This window comes from Dipodomys spectabilis, unplaced genomic scaffold (assembly GCF_019054845.1).
Source record: "Dipodomys spectabilis isolate Male_0828 unplaced genomic scaffold, ASM1905484v1 ptg000127l, whole genome shotgun sequence".
NCBI lineage: Eukaryota > Metazoa > Chordata > Mammalia > Rodentia > Heteromyidae > Dipodomys > Dipodomys spectabilis.
In genome coordinates this window covers 4,885,207-4,902,362 of record NW_024870804.1, presented here as the reverse complement: position 1 = coordinate 4,902,362, position 17,156 = coordinate 4,885,207, and the positions used below count along the sequence as shown (strand labels likewise).

The window sequence follows — 17,156 nt, the reverse complement described above, 5'->3', positions numbered from 1 at the left end:
GACTGAAATGACTCCTAAGGTAATTTTTACTCCCTATATAGAGTCTAACAAATTTGTGTGTTCACTGTGGGACAGCCAGGAGAGAAATACAACCCTTTGGTTAGTCTCAAGCAAGTCTTCAAAGTCGCAGATAATAAGAGCAATGCTTGCCAGGTGCTGCCCACGCCAGTAATCCTAACTACTCAAGAGACTGAGATGTGGGGATCGTGGTTCAAAGTCAATCCAAGAAAGAAAGTCAATGAGATTCTTATCTTCAGTAAACTACCCAAAAAAGCCAGAAGTGGGAGTTATGGCTCAAGTGGTACAATGTTAACACTGAACATAAGAAGCACGGGGACAAAGCTCAGGCCTTAGGACCAGCACTAAATGAATGAATAATGAATGAATGAATGAACTAATGAATGCCTAATCTTGAGTGCGTGTTGGTTGGCAGTAGGCAGTCAAGGGCTTATATAGCATGTCCAAGTTGCCCAACCCCTGCACATTCCAAAGAAAGAATGGCCCCTTGGTGAATTTACCAGCCCCTGGAATAACTACCCTTCACGATAAATGTGTCTCTATCCTCTTGAGAACTTTGAGTGTGCCAAAGAGTTGGTGCCAACCACACGGTCCGTAGTGAATCCATGTTTTTGTTTCCCTTGGGGTCCTGTATTCACCATGTCCCTTGACCTCTGAGAGCAAAAAGCTGAAGAAGGTGTGGCTAGTGGGTCATGTGGGTGAGCGTTGGGCTCTGTACATATGTGACGGGCCTCTTCATTACACATCCTGGTCACCAAGTCTTTGGGTTATCTCTGGCTGGCAAGACTTAGCACATTCTGTTTGTGAGAACAAAGCGCACCTGAATTCAGGTGTGTTGCTGCACCCCTGAATCTCCAGGCTCCTACTCTAGGTGCCTTTTATGTGTGCCTGGGCTGACGATAGTAATATGCCTGCTTTTGGCTAATAAACTATTGTTGTGAATTGAGCAGCTTTTCTGAGTTCTGTGAGGCCCAGCAACATCATAGAACCACCAAGGTGTTCTTGGTGAATCCCTTCTCCACACACACACACACACACACACACACACACACACACACACACACACACACACACACACACACACCACAATCACCAGGCAAAGGGGGAGTGGGAGAAAAAGAGGGAAGAAAATGAAACAAGAAGAAAACAACCCAAGAAATTGCTCCAGTCTCAAATTTTGTATTGTGTGAGCTCAAATTGTCAACAGGAAAGAAAATGCCATGTCTACCAGCGCTTTGGAAGGACACTGAAAACAGACAAGAATCAGAGGCTGTTGGAGAAGGAGCCGGGCGTAATTTACCACTCCAGCATGCTGTCCTGGAGATTGCTTTTCCTCTCCATCTCCCTCCTCTCCCCCCCCCTCACATACACAACAACTAACCTTCACCTCGGAAAAGTAATAACTATTCCCTTTCGATGAAAACATCCAGTGTCTGAAATAAAATAAAACTTTCCAAAGTCATTGGGAAGAGACTTCAACAGATTATTGTATTAAATAATGTGTATGTCTCTCTCCCTGTCCCTCTCTGTCTCTCTCTCTGTTGTTCCTTTTCTGTGGTCAAATAAGAGGATAAAACAGATTGCCACCTCTTCGCAGGCCACCAATGCAATTGTGCCATCCACATTAAATGCTCCCTACCTGGACGCCGATGCCGGATCTTGGCAGCTTATTCAGGTCCTTTCCCCTTCTCAATTCATTGCAAACCACTTCAAGCAAAAATCATTTGAAAGAAATTACCTCTGTGTATTACACCACGAGCGGCGAGAAATGCCCCACGTGAGACTCGATGGTCCCGAAGCAATAAAATTTTTGCTGAAGTGCAAGATGTAATAATTCAAGGGGAAAAGAAGTCCCCACGACAATGAGAAGAAGAAGGAAATGAGTGAAAGGAAAAGACAAATCAGAGGATTCAAGAAGTCTCTGGCAATGCAAGGCGCTACTAATTTGTACCTGGAAGTCTGTCAGGGATGGAAATCCTGGAGAGGAACTTCCCCTCTGCTTTGTCCTCACCACCCCAGGCGGAATAACCCAGCCTACCTATACTTTATCAAAAGGCAGTCAGACTCCAAGTAGCACCAGGAGAGAATCTGCATCTACTCCAAGCCTAACTGCGTCTTCCGAACTAGGACAATGCGGTGTGCTGTTGCATTTTACAACAAAACTGCAATCTCCAAGAAGGTCAACCTACAATCCAGAAAATGCCAGAGGTTTTTTGTTGTTTGTTTTTTAATGTTTTACACCAGTAAATGTCTGGGGGATCATTTTCCAAGCATTGTGTTTCAATTCTTTCCCTCTAAGAAGCCTCGTGAGTTTCTCCTACTAACTTTCTAAGTGTGTTGTTTCCAGGCTTGCTCCTCAATGAGGCTTCATCTCTTCAGATTTTTACTTCATCCATCACCACCACCACACACACATACCAACCTTTCACCAGGCTAGACATTTTTAAGGGTATGACTAGTTAGTATGACTTGGAAAGAGAAGACAGGAGATCGTGAGTGAACGCTCGGTGGTTGATTTTGCACGCTCAATGTCCCGCTGGTTTCTGATTCCTCGGACTTGTTTGTGCCCCTCTGGTCCTCTCTGCCCAGAGATCTTCTTCCATTTCCATTCATCTCTTCCCAAAATGCCAGCGTCACAGACTCCTAGAGACCAGGGCTCTAAGTGTCCTCTCCAAAATGAATCTGAACCCTGAAGGGAAGATCTTCTTTCAGTCTTTCTAGGAAAGGTGAGTTCTTCACTGGAACCCTGAACATAAATGGACCTATCACTCAAGAAATCCTCTAAACTGTGAGCTTGTTTTCTCTTTCTAGACCCTTCCGGAACCAACCAGAAAGCTCCATGCCCAGTTGTGCTTGTGAGCTCCTGAGCTGATCTTCTCTTTCAACAATGAACATCATAATACTAGAACGTCCAGATGAAATCAATACCCAAATTAAGACTTGTATTCCCAATTGATGAACTGCATTCATCCCAACTGCAGTGGGATGCTACATTCTTTTTTTTTTTTTTTTGGGTCCGGTTGTGGGACCTGAACTCTGGGCCTGGGCGCTGTCCCTCAGCTCTTCAGCTCAAGGCTAGCGCTCTTCCACTTGAGCCACAGCGCCACTTCCGGCTTTTTTTCTTTTTGCTTATGTGGTGCTGAAGAATCGAACCCAGGGCCTTAGGCATGCAAGGCAAGCGCTCTACCACTGAGCCACCTTCCCAGCCCCAGGATGCTACATTCTATACACGACACGGAATGATTAAAACCCAATGAACATGGAAAGAATGCCTTCAAAACTTGTATGTAAATCTACTTGATATATAATGAGATTTGAAACATAAGGGCGATTCAAGCCCCGGTGACTCACTCCTGTAATCCTAGCTAGTCAGGAGACTGAGATCTGAGGATCATGGTTCCTACCAGCCCAGGTAGGAAAGTCTGTGAGATTCTCCAATGAACCAGCAGAAAGTTGGAAGCAAAAGCTCAAGTGGTAGAGTCCCAGCCTTCAGTGAAAAGGACTCAGGGACAACCCCAGAGCCCTGAGTTCCAGGGTGGGGAGTAGACGGGGCCTCCAGCCATCCAGTCCCGTTCTCTTTCAGCCCTCACCAGCATTTCTACCAGGTCTGTGATGGGGAAGAGCCAGGTCCCGAGGTGATGATTTTGAAGTGTGCTTGAGTGTGCTTATACTCGTGTGTTTGCCCGGGTTCGTCTTAGAAGCTGATCCTAATCCCAGAGGTCAGCTCACACTGGGTAGGCGAAGGGAATGGGCGTGACTGTGTGATTCTGGCTCTCCCCTGGCGCCCGAGGGGTAGAAGCAGGTGAAAGTAGGCCACATATTCTGGGGGATGAGTTATGGAGGAGCTGACTCTTTCCAACCATCTGCTTGATCCTCATGCATTTCTTCCACCCTGAGAGAACCGGAACTTGGGTGAAATAACATACCTTGTATCTTTCTTAATAGCCTAGGACTCAAGTTTGCAAAGCCATATGCTCTATCACTAAACTACATCTGTGGCCCTGAAGCGTTTTGCAATATGGGCTTTTGTACATACTCTTAACCCTTAACCCTTAACACTTAACACCCTCAAGCCCTCTTTTGCTTTAGCTATTTCTCAGGTAGAATCTTACTTATTTTTGCTCAGAGCTGATCCTGCACCATGATGACCCTCCAATCCACACATCTCTCATGGCTGGAATTATAGATACAGACAGCTTCATTTTTGAGGTAGAGTCTTACTCATTTTTACCCACGCTGGCCTCAAACCACGATCCTCTAAATCGCTACCTTCTGAGTTATCATAATTACAGGCATGTGCTACCACGCCCAGCCCCTCAAATTCCCCTCCCCCCCCAGGAACAGCACACTCCCAATATTAGACAACTGAGTACTTTTTCCCATTCTAAAATACTCAGACACTTGCCAACGTTATTTTTTTCTACCATATATTTTTAATTGGAATAATACAAACCTGTGGGGGTTTTTTTCCCCCAAAGGTAGTTTATGGTATAAAGAATTTACACTGCATACCACCCTGCCCCTGGTGATTTCTACATCAACAACAGTCATAGAGACGGACTCAGGTCTGCCTGTGCAGTTGCTTCTGTCATCTGTGTCTGAGCTGATGTAGGTGTGCCATGACATATTTAAGCAGAATTGAGATTGCTATGCAGCCCAGTGCCTTGCAGTCTTGGCCATTAAAATGGCAATGGAAGCTGGGTGCTGGTGGCTCACGCCTATAATCTTAGTGACTCAGGAGGCTGAGATCTAAGGATCATGGTTCAAAGCCAGGTCGGTCAGAAAAGTCCCTATGAGACTCTTATCTCCAACGAGCCACTCAAAAAACCAGAAGTAGCACTGTGGCTCAACTGGTAGAAAGCTAGCCTTGAGCACTAAGAGGCTCAGGGACAGCGCCCAGGCCCTAAGTTCAAACCCCACAACCGACAAAGAGAAAGAAAAAAAAGCAATGGAACTTGTTTTTATCTCTCGCACGAGAGTATAAAACAACACTCTAAATTCAAGCGCACGCACACACCTGTTCTCCCAAAGATACCCTGTCCAGCTCAAAAGTGGGGCATCAAATAAAACACAGAAGCAGCCAGGTGCCAGTGGCTCACGCCTGTAATCCTAGCTACTCAGGTGGCTGAGATCTGAGGATGACATTTCAAAGCCAGCCTAGACGGGTAAGTCTGTGTGACTTTTATCTCCAATCAATCTGGGAGAGGAAAAAAGTTGAAAGTGGAGGTATGGCTCAAGTGGTAGAGTGTTAGCCTTGAGCAAAAAACCTACGAGACGGCCCCCTGGCCCCGAGTTCCAAGCCCCAGCACAGGCACAAAAATAAGTAAATACAAATAAACCATAAACAGACCTATGTATGCATAGCCTGGATGTTGGGGACAGGCTGAGTCTTGGAGATGTTACTGTGCAAATAGCATCAAGTCCAGACTCATCGGAGCCAGGGAGAGTCCTCACCCCTGACCATAAAGTGTCCTGAAGTTGTTCAAACCTGCTTTTCTTTTGTGGCGGCATCCATGAGGAATGGCTTCACCCACAGCACGTGTTGCATAGGAGAGTAGTGATGACGTCACAGAAGCAATTCCAGCTCCTCTCTTCTCACGGCTGAGAGAAGCCACCCATTCTGCTTGGGACTGAATCTTAAGTTAACTCAGAGAAAAGGATTTCCACGAGTGAGAGCAAAGAGAACAAGCCACATCCCCAGACGCTCCTGGCAAGAGTGTAAATATTTACAAAAACCTCCCACAGGGAAAATTCAGCAATCAGTACTAAAAGCCTCTAAATGCTCACCCTCTGACCCTCTTATGCACACCCAAGAGTTTATTCCAAGAAAGTGAGTGTGTGTGCACAGATGTGTATGTGCATGGATGTGAATGTGTGCTGTGCATGCATAGGCACGTGTGTGCTGTGTGTAAGTGCAGGTGGATGTGTGTGGATGTGTGTTTCTCACTACAGTGTTTTAGAACACTTTAAGCATTTCCAATGTCCAACTGTGGACCCCAGTTAAAGGTAGTATAATACACGCCATCCAAACAGCAGCACGCAGACAATAAAATTCATGGAGTAAAGGAGTAGTTTTCAAACTGTGGGTCACAAATCATTACTAAAGAGTCATGAAACCAATTTAGCGGACCAGGTTTTTTTTAAAAAAATAGAATAAAGGAATCAAAGCATACAAGAATGCATTACCTATGGTAAGAGTAAGTAGTTTTGTGAAACTTTTTATTTTTTCTTTTAATGCACACCTGTTTATACAGGGTCATTATATAAAATGTTATTTCTGTAGGGCAGAGACACTTTTGAAAGTCACTATGGTAACAGAAAACTTAAGAAAATATGCATATATCAATATTCTCTTTATATGGGAAAAAAAATGGAGGTAGGCCGGGGGTGTAGCAACACTTCCATGACAAGCCTTGGGTTTAATCCTCTGCACTGCAAAAAGAATAAAGAGGAAAGGAAAGAAAAAAGAAGAGAGATAAGGTTTAACTCAGGGACAGGATATTCATTCAACATGTGTGAGGCCCTAGGTTTTGATTCTCAACATCACAGAAAAAGAAAAAAATATGAACTTACAAATCTAACCCCAACTGGGTGCTGGTGGCTCACACCTGAGAACTGAGAACCAAGGACCAAGAGTTCAAAACCCAGGGCAGGAGCATCTGTAAGACTCATCTTCAATTAACCACCAAAAAGTTAGAAATGAAGGTGTTTGGCTCAAGGGATAGAGAACCAGCCTTACATGAAAAAGCCAAGAGATAGTACGGGGCTCTGAGTTCGAGCCCCAGGACCAACATACACTCTCTCTCTCTCTCTCTCTCTCTCTCTCTCTCTCTCTCTCTCTCTCTCTCCCCCAAATTTGAGAAATTACCAACAATCATGTATATATTTATATGGGTAGAGAGAAAATTTCTCTGGATAGTAGGACTTTAGAAGGATATAATTTTTCTCTGTATCTTTTTATTACAACTTCCAATAACTTCCTGCAATTATTATGTTAGCAACTGGAAAAAATAAAAGACTATTCTTCAGTGCCACTAGGATAAGTAAACCCTAAGTGTTTTGATGGCAAGTGAGTCAGTGGTAACAGAATCAATGAACCGTGACTGGTCAGGCAACCATTCTCTACTATGATACTACGCCATTCTCTCCTATGAAAAGGATCTTTCACCAGGGCCACACACCTAAGCGTTGACCATGCTCTTGTGAAAAGGTACATATGAAACATAAAATAATAGTAGTGTTAGAAGCAACCTGAAAGATGCTTTTGCTGAGCCCTGTGAATTAACCAAACATCTCCCAAAGTTGTTATCTGCGCCCTTTAATCTGAGCTATTCTCTGCTGAGGTTAACTCTGCCATCACTGTCAGCTCCAAGAAAGACCAGATCCACAGATAACCCATCCTGTGTGGAAGGAAAACTTTCCCTCAAACAAACGATGCCTTCTCATATCATCATAAAGAAAGAAGCTAGAAACTCAGGGGATCAGCCAGCCTGTTTCTGCTGTATCCCAGGAGTAAAGTGATCAAGATTCTCCAGTACTTCTCCAAGGACAAAGACTGAGCTCAACCAGGCTGCACCTGAGACTTGGGACTGGGTGAACTCTGCGTACCTTTTCCTCCCCTGACCCCAATTCTCCCCATTTAACCTGAAACCAATGTCTGTACTTCTAAAAATAACTGAAGATGTACTCAAGTGCTTTGTCTTCCCACGGCTGCCATGGAGTAAGATATCCTTTCTCTGCCTTTCACCATGTCTCTGTAAGGGGGTGAATGGCTCCAGCTAACTTGGGACTCCTGAACTTTGGGCCTGAGGTATTACAATCCTGGTATCAGTGGCTTAAAATTAAAAGTATCCTGTATTGAGGATATAAGCTTGCAGCTGAATACTAGGACACTTGCCTAGAATGTACAAGGTCCAGCACCACACACCAAAAATAGTAATAATAATTTGCATCTCCATGTAATAATACCCAGAGATGACTATTCCTACTTAGAGAGAGGGGGGGAGAGGGAGAGGAAGAGAGGGGGGAGGAAGGAAGGAAGGAAGGAAGGAAGGAAGGAAGGAAGGAAGGAAGGAAGGAAGGAAGGAAGGAAGGAAGGAAGGAAGAAGGGAAGGAAGGAAGGAAGGAAGGGAAGGAGGGAAGGAAGGGGAGGGAGAAAAGGAGGGAGGGAGGGAGGGAGGGAGGGAAGGGGGGAGGTTGAAGAAAGAAAGGGAGATCAAAAAAGGAAAAGAACAAAATATAAGGGAGAAAAATGGAAAAATAAGTCCGGAGTATATGATATCCAAAGGAAAATTGGGAGAACCCTGACTGGAAATACACCAGGAAAAAGTAACCCTTAATGAAGTTTCCACACAATGGCCAGTGATTCCAGCCACCAAATAGCCTTCAGAAGTTATTAGATGTTAAAATGACCCAAAACTCAATACACTCCTTGCTTTCATTCATAATGAGTTAATGAAGTGACCAGTGAGTCCTGACCTCTTCCAAAAGAGGAATTTTATGAGCCAGTTCTTCAGACTCAGGTGATCACTTCATTACTGAAAGAACATGGTTCCATTAAAAAGGAAGCGGGGAGGTGAGGGCGCCTTCATATGCAAACATAATCGTTAGTGACTTTATTGTAATTTTGCTTCGCCAGAGTGGAACCCCTGTGTGGACTGTGGCTGCTGGAACTGATCAGAGACAGGCAGTAAAATGGCACCTGCTTCTATGTCCACTCTGTTTCCTTTCCCCCAAATCTCCCTCCAGTGTGAGTATGACCTTTGGCTCAAAATGTTTACATTCCGTCGAGGGAGTGAAGGGAAGGTTCCAGATAGCTACATGGAAGATGGTTCAGATTGATGCCCTGAATGGAAGATCGCTTGCTGATCAGTGATAAGGAAGAAATGCTAGAACCGCCTTCCCTCGGTGACTCAGACGATACCTACATGAGGGGATTCGAAGGCACTCAGGCAAAAGGCCTGAGGCATGGCTCCGTGGTAGAGCGCCTGCCTAGCAATCTAGAAGTCCTGAGTTCAAACCTCATCACTGCAAAAAGAGAATGGCAGAAGAACCCGATGACCCAGGAAAAGTAAAATCACTTCTGGGCTCCAAAGAAGAGTATCTTAGCTTTGCTGGACAAGACAGCAAAAAAAGGTCTGACACAGATAGCCAAACAAACTCACCCTTCCAAATGTTACTGAGAAAACCTGAGACTAAAGTAAAATGGCTTCACCCATTTTCCCAAGATTTACCATTTATTCATATACGTTTCCCACCTTGAACAATACTGGAGGTAGTGTGGCCCCCTTACAAAATAACCAATCAACATTAGATAAATCAGGCTTCCCAGATGCAGTTCAATGAAGAGCTAAGGAGTGAAATATGCATGCTTAAGGAGCATAACTAATAAATAAAAATACTCAGAACACCTGCATCAACTTGTCCACGTGTCCACAAATACTTGTCTTCTCATTTTTTTAAATGTCCAAGCCAGACCATTACTACTGCCAAAGAAAAGAAAGAAAGGAAAGGAAGAAAGGAAAAAATAGAAAGAGAAAGAAAGAGAGAGAGAAGGAAGGAAGGAAGGAAGGAAGGAAGGAAGGAAGGAAGGAAGGAAGGAAGGAAGGAAGGAAGGAAGGAAGGAAGCTAGCTCAAAGTGGCTCATGTCTATAATCTCAGGAGGCTGAAATCTGAGGTTCAAAGCCAGCCCAGGCAGAAAAGTCCATACACCTCTTATCTCCAATTAACCACCAAAAAGTTGGAAGTGGAGCTATGACTCAAATGATAGAAAAACTCAGGGACAGAGTTCAGACACAGAGTTCAAGCTTCAGGACTGGCATCCAAAAAAAAAAGTCTGTATTTTGAAATGTCTATAAGGAGATAAAGATCCTCAGACTTGCAGCAAAAAAATAAATAAATATGATAAGGTAAAATAAGACATCTGCATTAAAAATGTCTATCTCTTTTAAATTTAGACAGCTCAGGCTTTATGAGCATTGATTTTTCCAGAGCTTCTCATATACTATCTCATCTAACTCTTCCAAGAAGTATGCACTGTTCATACCCTCCTATCAGAGAGGAGAACACTGAGTCACACAGATTCATCCAAGGCCACACAGCTGGCAGGTTGTTCAGCCCATACTCAGAGCCGAGCAATTGGCTTCACACTCCATTTTGCCTTAAAGCTACTCCACATTTCCAAGGCAGCCTAAATGTTGAACAGACGTTGCTCCATTCTTTCTTCCAGAAGCAACTTGAGATAGCTTGTTAAAATGCTATGACCTTCCCAAGTCACTTTCTACCCATATGCCCTGGCTGTGTATTGTCTAAGAAACCAAGGCAATTTCCCACAAGGCCATCTTCATTTCTCACTAGCTGAAAAGCAAAGCAAGACAGACAGAGAGGGGTGGGAGAGGGAGGAGGGGAAACAAACAGGTTGTTTGGGCAGCCTGTGTAATGGACATGTACAAATAAAATGGCTTTAATAAAAGAATGGCAAATGAGAACATCTATCAGTTAGCTGGTACCTTTGGTAGACTATTTCACCTTTTGTAGGGCACCTTAGGACAGTGGGGAAGATTGAACCCTATGCCGTGGGAACTCCCCTCTGAGATGCGGTAGACGCCTGCAGATTTTAATAAGAACGATTTGCACTGTAAAGCATACACGGTAGCAGGCTAACGTGAGGATAAACTTAGTGGGGTAGTTTTATTTTCCAAAAAATAAAAATAAAATAATCCTGATGATGTCATCCCAGTCTAAATAAAGAACAGACTACCCAGTGTAATTATCAATATACTGAAGGTTTCTCCAAATCCAACATTGGAAGCAAGAGAGCCGATTCTTCTTTTAGAATTGAGGCAAGGCCGGGAGGGCAGGGGAGTGTCACTGGAGAAATCTGGTCATGCAAGATGAAGGGGATGTCTTCCAACACCCCCCCCACCAACTTGTCTCCTGTGCCTTCCTTCCAGTTTGATGAGTCATCACAAAAGAAAACCTTACTCCATAAACAGGTGCCCAGAGCATAAATACACGGAACACTCTTTCAGAAAGAAAAAAAACCAGGACAAACATCTAGATAAATAGTATAAAATGCCTTTGACTTTCTCCCCTCCTTCTTCCCCATTCTACTCTCTCTCACTGGGCAGCACTCCACAAACACGAATCACAAGGACAGGTACAAGTCAACAGATGCCGTTGTGCAAAAGGAAGGAAATTAGATCAACCCACAGGCTCAGCAGGATTGTCTATGCAGAAACAAGCTGCCAGGCTCTGGTTTTTCTAGTGCTGTGATCCACTGGGCCAGCTCACGTGAGCACGTAAACACACCCCCATCAAGTGAATTGGGCCAGCTGAGGATGTTCATTTATTTGAATGTGTGAGAAAAAAAAATAGTGTTTTGAGTAAAAAAAAAAAAAAAAAAAAAAGTATTTTATTGTTATACAGGTATGTGCCATTAGGGGAAATTTTTAATTAAAAAAAAAAAAAAAAGAGAGACTAAGAATAGCCTTTGAAAGTTCTTCACCTCAACCCTCAATCCAGAATATGTGATTCTGGCCCCAAGAATCCCTCAGCTTACATGAAGGTTTGCATCTCCTTCTTGAATTTGGATCTTAACTGCTTTCCAAAAGCCCATACATCAAAGGGTTTGATGGGTCTATGGTGCTATACTGGGAGCGGTGAAACCTTTAGGGGCGGAGCCTATGGGGAGGAAGTTAGGTTGTTGGAGGGCATGTCCTTAAAGGAAATATTTACCTCAGCCTTTTCCCATCTCTCTCCTTGCCTCTCGGAAGGTATATTATAAAGAAAAAACACTCTTGTCACCACAGTACATGAGTGTAATGTCTTCTCTCTCCTCCTGCCTTGCCATCTTTCCCTCACCACCCACTCTTCATCTAAATGAATAATCTGTACAGATCTCTTACTTCTCCATGTGTCACTTCCTTTGTGGCACAGCTCGGTGACTGGCCTACCTGATCACTATCTCCCTTTTTATTCTTGCTAACAGAACTCGCATTTCATTTGGGCAGCAAAGTACTCAACTACAGGAGGATGACTCACAGCTGGTCTACGACAGTCTGTTTACCACAGTCTGCTCTCCTTGGCAGTGACTCAGAGGTCTAAGATTAGACCGAGGCATGCAACTGTCCACTTGGAAATCTAAGAGATATCAGATACCCCACACAGAAGCCCTAATCTTTTCCTCACTGCTCTTTCTCTACTCTTCCAGCTGTCCAGCTAAGGGTTTCAGGACTCAACTTAGGACTTTCATTTCACATATATACCCTTGGACTTCAGCAATTCTGTGTGTGTGTGTGTGTGTGTGTGTGTACATGTATGTGTGTGTACATGTGTGTGTGTGTGCCGGTCCTGGAGCTCGAACTCTGGGCCTGGGCACTGTTCTTGAGCTATTTTTCTCTAGGCTAATGCTCTACTCCCAGTTTTCTGGTGGTTCATTGGAGATAAAGAGTCTCATGGACTTAACTGCCTGGGCAGGCTTTGAACTGTGATTCTCAGACCTCTGTCTCCTGGGTAGCTGGGATTACAGGTGTGAGGCACCAGCAGTCAGCTCAGCAATTCTTACGTCCTCTAATCCTTATCTCCTCTGTGCCCACCAGCCAGCCCAATCTAGCCACAGACTCTTCACCTGGTACACCATAACTTCCTGAGAGTTCCTGCTTCCTCTCTGGTACTCCTACAGATGCTTTTCCAAATAGCATAGTTATGTATTCTGTCATGTCCCTCCTTTGCTCAGTTCACCAATGGTCCCCATCCCATTCAGAAGCCTGGTGAGCTCTGGCTCTCCACATCCCACTGCCCCTGTCTTAACTCTCGCCTTTCTTCACCCAGAACCAGTCCCAGAGGCCTCATTGCAATGTCTCAAATATGCCAATCAAAGCCAAGCACGAAGCTCTTTCTCACTGGCTGGAATGCTTGTCACCTGTATTCCCACGTGACTCACTCCTCCCTTCCTCCCTTCAGCATACAGTCCAATAACATGTCTCTGCCTCCCTAATATCTGTATCTCAGTTCCTTCTCCAGCTTTCTTGCATCCTCTCTTCCTTTGTTTACATTGCATTTCCCATCACCTGACACACATCTGCCTGCTGATTACCTATCTTCCCCAATAGAATATATGTTCCTTGAAACTGCAGGTAACACTCACAGCTAAAACCCTTACTATTGGATAAGTACCATGTTAACCATTTCATGTGTTATATTTTCCTGTCATGAAGATCTTCCTACGTTGTCCAGACTGGCCTCAAATTCCTAGGTTTAAGAGATCCTCCTGTCTCAGCCTCCCAAGTAGCAGAGACTACAAGTCCTTCTCACAGCTCCCGGCTTAAACAGGAACTGAATTAGCTCACAAGGCACTTTATGTTTGTATTCACTCTGAATGCTTCTCATCTACACTTGTGTGAGACACATAATCACTATCAACCAGTAGATTTTTTCTTTGCCGGTCATGAGACTTGAACTCAGGACCTGAGCAGTATCCCTGTGTTTTTTAGATCAAGGTTAACCCTCTACCTCTTAAGCCATAGCTCCACCTCCAGTTTTGAGGTGGTTAAATGGGGAAAAGAGTCTCACAGCCTTTCCTGGACACACTAGTTTCAAACTACGATCCTCAGATCTCAGCCCTCTGAGAAGCTAGGATTACAGGCGTGAGCCACCAGCGCCCAGCTACTAGATGTTTTTTAATGAGTGAACAATGTAAAAAATGGACACGACCTACCCAGTTGTGACCAGCGGGGTATCAAGGAAATGAACTTGAATAGTCTGAAAGGGCTTTCTCCTCTTCCTCTTTTCCCTCATTCTTCTTCTTCCCCTCCCTTTTTTTCTCCCTTCTACTCTCCTTTCCTTCTCCCCCTCCTTCTTCTGCTCTTCCCCATTCCTCTCTTCTTCTTCCTTCTCCTTCATCTCTCCTTCCCAGGCTCTCTCAAATAAATTTAAAGAGATGCTTGGGGGGCAGGGGGAAAAGGCCCTGTTTCCACATTTTCTACCACTTGAGCTACAGCGCCACTTCCATACTTCCACGTTTTCTTCTTGCTTTCTCTCTTGCATCAGGAGTTGTGCCCACAGCTGCTGTTACCATGTTGAGATCATGCTGTGACAAGGCACAGTCCAAAACCCAACAGGTAACCGAGATGGAAGGGAAGAATAGAAGCAGCTGGATGGATCCTTTGTATACCAGCACACTGTTCAATCTATGCCTTTGCCACCTATCTGGATTTCTGGCTAAGTGAAATCTAAATGTCCTAAGTCACTCTTCATTAAGCTTTCTCTTGCTTATAGACAACAGTATCCAAGTTGACACATTCCACATTTATCAATCTAAATTGTGCTTGTCATTTGCTTCTCTGGTTCAGTACCCACCCTGCGAGCATCGCAGGATCAAAAATGCCCTGTTAGTGACCCTCACCTGATCCCTAGGACCACACCTAGGGAAGAATAGGATGCTGAAATAGATGGTATTTCCCAAGCACAAAAATCAAATATGTATGTAGTGCCTCTCAGATCTCAGGATGCTAAGATACAACTTAAAAAGTCAACTCTTCCCCAAGCTGTCTCTAAATGAAATACTCTTTTCTTTTTTCCCATCTCCATTAGAAATACCTTCTAGTGACGGGCATTCAGCATGGCTGAACGCTGACTTCATTCAATATTCATTCCCTCCCTCCTCTTTTAAAGCCTAACTCCATCAAAGTGCCATCTTTCTCTTTTCTTCTCTCACAAATCTTTGCTTTCTTTACAAATGCACCTTTCGGCATTCTCTACCGCGTGTTGAAAGCCTTAAGCTTGTTCTCATATCATCCCATACTTCTTCCCTGTGAGAATAACCTTGGCCATGTCTTCTGTTGTTGCCCTTCTACTGATAAAACTCCAAATTTAGGTCACTTGTCTATCAACTCAGATGCGTACATGCAATGGCCTGTTTGTTGCTATGTATACCTAGATATTGCAAAACCCAGCTGAACTTTCAACATTCTTTTGTGACTGAGCTTCTTATTTTTGTCTGACTATCCTGGGTGCAATAAAGATATCAAAAACCTATCTCAAACTAGCCTAAGACATAAAATAAAATATATTGTCTGAAGTAGGACCCACTAGAAACTTGGACAGGGCTGGACAGACTGGCACATGTTTGGATTCAGGAAAGTAACAAAAGATCTGTGTGTGTGTGTCTCTCTCTCTCTGTCTGTCTGTCTGTCTCTCTCTCTCTCTCTCTCTCTCTCTCATCACTGCTTATCATCATCATATTTCTTGTTCTTTCCTGTAAACCAGTTTCTTCAAGTAAGAAGCATGACCAGGAGCAGCCACAGTTGTCCATGTCTGCTGCTCTGTAACGCCAAAGGCAAGTCATGTGACCTCTACCCTCACAAGTCCATGAGCAGTCATTTCACGGTGTTGGCTGGCCTTGGCCATTAAGCTATGGCCCACCCCAACCTATCTTCACACACACACACACACACACACACACACACAGAGCTCCAGCAGGCCAGTAGTGGTCAGCAGAGATCTCATCAGGAAAATCTAAACAGAAGTGACCTATCTGGATTAACAGTAAGTGATGGACAAATTAAGGAAATTGTCTACCCACCCTAAACCTAACCCTCTCCTCATGGATCCCCCTGTTGGTGAATAAACCAACACAGTTGTGAATGGATGGTCCTCCCATAGAGGTGCACTAGCCAGCAACACAGGAGTCCCTGACATCTATCTCCCCCACACCTCCCAAAGGCAAGACAACACCACATCCTTTCAAGTTCTCCTTCCAGCAATCATCCAAAGTCATCCACGTCTTTCCAGCTTCATTGCCAGTTCTGTGGTCTAAGCCAACACTTAGACCTGGGTCTAAGCCAGGTTTAAGTTCCTGCTGCACTTCAAGAATCGACAGTGTATACTTGCTCTCCTTTCTCCAAGCCACGCCCTAGACAGCCACCAGATGATCACTGCAACATCAAAACCCCATGGTGTCATCTATCTGCTAAAACAACTCCACAGCCGGCCTCTCCGTGTTTCTAGGACAAACCCCCAAGTCCATAGCATGACCAACAGATCCCTCCATCGCACTGGTCCACAGCTTCAACTGAGTGCTGGCATCCTGGGTTGTTTTGTTTTTTCCCCCTCGTGTATGATGCACCTTCCTGCCATAAGGTCTTTGAAATGTTATTTTCCTCTGCACACACGTGCGTGCGCGCATGCACATGCACACACACACAAACACACACATACACACACACACCTTCTCCTACTTACTTACATTTTAGATCTTATCACAAATGCAACTTTTCTAGGGGCAGTCTCCCTAGACTCTCCAATCCGTTAGACCTCTTCCTTTCTAGACTCACGTCACATCTTTTGCCATATTCTGTTACAGGATTGCATACTGCTCCATCAGAAGGCCCATGAAGGCTCCTATGATCAGCTTTTAATACCTAGATTTAACGTTCTTCCCTACCAGAAGGCAAATACTACAAGAGCAAGAACCCAGTGCTTTGATTTAGTTGTTCATTTTTTTTTTTCCAGCATGGAGTGCAGCGCCTGGCACAATGAGAATAATCCACCAGAGTTGAGAAACAGGTGTCCAAATAATGTCTGGAAGTTGAGTCAATAGGTCAAAATCTAGGGTTGGTAACAAGGCCCTTCTGTAAAGTATTCTGTCATCTGAGACAAGTCACTTCTAGTTCACTGTCCTGCTTTAGGTGTTGGTTTCCTCATCTGTAACACATAACAAACGTCCTGCTGAGAGTTTGATAAGATGACCTTTTTTCTCAATTTGTTTATTTATGTTCTAGGACTGGGGCTTGAACTCAGAGCTTTCTGTACTCACTTAGCTTTTTTTTTTTAAACCCAAGACTGGTGGTCTTCCACTTAAGCCATAGCCCCACTTCCAGCTTCTTGCTGGTTAATGTAAATGAGTCTCAGATTTGTCTCCCAAGGCTGGCTTTGAACTGCGGTCCTCAGATCTTAGACTTCTGAGTAGCTAGAGTTAGAGGTATGAGCCACCAGTGCTAGATTTCCTAAGATGATTTTCTTTTCTTTTTTAATCAGTTATGGGACTTGAACTCGGGGCCTAGGAGCTGTCGATGAGCTCTTCTGCTACAGTCTACTTTGAACCACAGCAACACTTCTGGTTTTCTGGTGGTTAACTG

General features: G+C 44.3%; 1 protein-coding gene across 1 annotated transcript in view; it reads right to left on the bottom strand.

The window, feature by feature from the left end:
* Positions 1-17,156, bottom strand: part of Hs3st4 (heparan sulfate-glucosamine 3-sulfotransferase 4) — a 332,723-nt gene that overhangs the window by 289,862 nt on the left and 25,705 nt on the right.